We start from the raw sequence: 2,309 nt of genomic DNA on the forward strand, positions 1-2,309 counted from the left end.
ACAACTGATATATGTTCACCACTAAGGCCTGATTTGAGTCTACAGCTAGCCATAGGAACTCCTAAGTACTTAATGGGCCATTTACCAATTGCACAGTTGAACATATTGGAAAATTCTAGGCTTTTAGTGTCATCTTGACTTATCTAATGACCTCACTCTTAGAGAAGTTAATTTTCAGACCAGACATCTTCTCATAAAGGTAAAGAAGAAGTTTGAGATGAGCAGCTTGCTCTTTATCATCTTGGACGCACAGAATCATGTCATCATCATACCGAAGAACTGCTACCCCATTTTCAATATATTCAGGAACCAACCCCTTAATCAGATTATTACTTTGAGCAAGAGAAATCATTTTAGCCAAAGTATCAGCAGCTATGTTGAAAAGGAAGGGAGACAGGGGATCCCCTTGTCTAACCCCTCTACCAGATTTAAAATAACTTCCATTAGAATTATTCACCTTGACACTAACAGTGCCAGAGCTCATTACTAACTTAATCGAGTCACACCATTTAACACCAAAACCTCTTTGCTTGAGACATTCAAAAAGGAAGTCTCAATTCTGTTTGTCAGTCTTTCTCAAAGTCCAACTTGAGAATTTTTCTTGGTGCAAACCTTGCATCCCATTGGCCACTCATGAAGTCGTCCAGTGTTTGGAGTCTGCAATCGGCTCAAGTTCCTGCGTAGCTCCTACTTGGAGCTGCTGCACCCGCATGACAAGACTGGGCGGTGTCCAAATGCATTTGCAGTTTAGTAATAGTATTGTAGTTTAGTTATTTCTCTCAAATAATTATACTGGGTAAATCGGAACCGAGTTTAACTATCCTTGCACTAGTGCTTTCTGATTTGTGTTGAGGCTGAAAAACTCGAAGAGTGTGTGTTGTCATCAGCTTCGGCTCTGTACTGTGAGCTGGGAGTTAAATAACAGCACAAGATTGTTTACTTCTGTGGGTTTAAGCCACATATTTTGCCTTTTCGTTGCAACATAATTATTTTTTCAGCCTTCAGAACAAGGAAGTTAGCTACTTATATGTCAGACTAATTCATCTGTCTGATGTACAACCTCTGTAGTTTTGGCTGCCTTTGCATGTAGCTCACGCCCTCTATTGACTAGTTGTATTTATAACAGGACTGACCAAATTGATTTGAGCTTGTATAGAAATCATTGGAATTATTTGCTAGGTTGGCCTGGTTAGTGGCTACTGTTAGAACCAAAACACAGGTTTGGGGCTAAATTTCAGATTTCATTAGCCATGCCACAACTATGGCAGGGTTGGGATACATATAGGATAGCTTGCTTGAGCCTTAAGAAAGCTTGCTTGAGCCTTAAGAAAGCTACAGCATATTAATTGTATATTAGTGACTGTATTTGCTTGTAGGATTACTACACCTTGGCGGAGGGAGTACGTAGGGAGGATGCGGATGACGTGGTGAACAGAGTCTGTGTTCACCGAGTGCAGGACCTCTTCTACGAGACAAAGCTCCTGTGCAGAAGAATTTACCATGCCCGCAGAGGAAACAGAGTCACCAGAGCGCAGGCAGTGCACCTGCCCCTAACTAAGGAGCAATACTTGACGGTAAACATGAGATTACATCGTCTGTGATTAATTGCACTGAAATTGATTTATGATTTGTCATGTGCTCGTGTACGTGCAGGTGCCTCCTGCTTGGTGTGCGGGGATGGACAACTGCTGGGAGGCCATTGTGGACACGTGGTTGAGTGAGGAGTACGAGCAATATCACGCCGTACGCTCACGTTGCCGTGCGATGATGCAGGGTTCCTCGCACAAACAAGGGCCCACTACCCTCAAGGAATATGCAGCCAGATATGTACGCGGATTTCATTTCGTTGTTGCTACGCTAACTTCTGAATGCATAATATCTTATTGTTGTGCTTCTTCCTGCAGACGCGGTTCCACCCCGGTCAGGAGTGCGCCTCGTTCAAGGCATATGCCTTGGCACACAAGGGCAAGGCAAAGGACCCCGACCTCGTCTACAACCCGGAGGACCTGCCCGAGGCATACAGTAACCTGAGCGTGCACAGTCGCCTCAGCGAGTACACGGCGATGGCGAGAGAGATCCATGGGCCAGAATTTGATCCGAGCACCGCTGACCTCGAGGGTGACATCGTCATGAGGTTGGGACCAGGTAAGCCACACGGGAGGTACTATATGGGCAACAGCACCATAGACACGGCCAACACTCAGACACTCGCCCAGATTAGAGCCCGGAGCACGAGTTCGAGCCCGGCCATACGCCCACGCTCACAGCCCCAGGTGGTAGCACTCCAGGTTAGTTCTGTTGCATTCGTT

The 2,309-nt window shown here is 45.6% G+C and overlaps 1 long non-coding RNA gene, 1 other non-coding gene and 1 pseudogene across 2 annotated transcripts; all 3 read left to right on the forward strand.

The window, feature by feature from the left end:
* The first annotated feature begins 626 nt into the window (after positions 1-626).
* LOC136502387 (small nucleolar RNA Z278) lies at positions 627-728 on the forward strand (annotated as a pseudogene).
* A 105-nt stretch (positions 729-833) lies between these two features.
* On the forward strand, positions 834-935 carry LOC136502422 (small nucleolar RNA snoR97). The gene has a single exon (XR_010770563.1). It is a non-coding gene; the product is annotated as a small nucleolar RNA snoR97 (small nucleolar RNA).
* Positions 936-1,422: 487 nt separating this feature from the next.
* On the forward strand, positions 1,423-1,921 carry LOC136500448 (uncharacterized). The gene is made up of 3 exons (XR_010770039.1): positions 1,423-1,574; positions 1,654-1,827; positions 1,905-1,921. It is a non-coding gene; the product is annotated as an uncharacterized lncRNA (long non-coding RNA).
* Positions 1,922-2,309: the final 388 nt, after the last annotated feature.

This window comes from Miscanthus floridulus, chromosome 13, assembly GCF_019320115.1.
Source record: "Miscanthus floridulus cultivar M001 chromosome 13, ASM1932011v1, whole genome shotgun sequence".
NCBI classification, from domain to species: Eukaryota; Viridiplantae; Streptophyta; class Magnoliopsida; order Poales; family Poaceae; genus Miscanthus; species Miscanthus floridulus.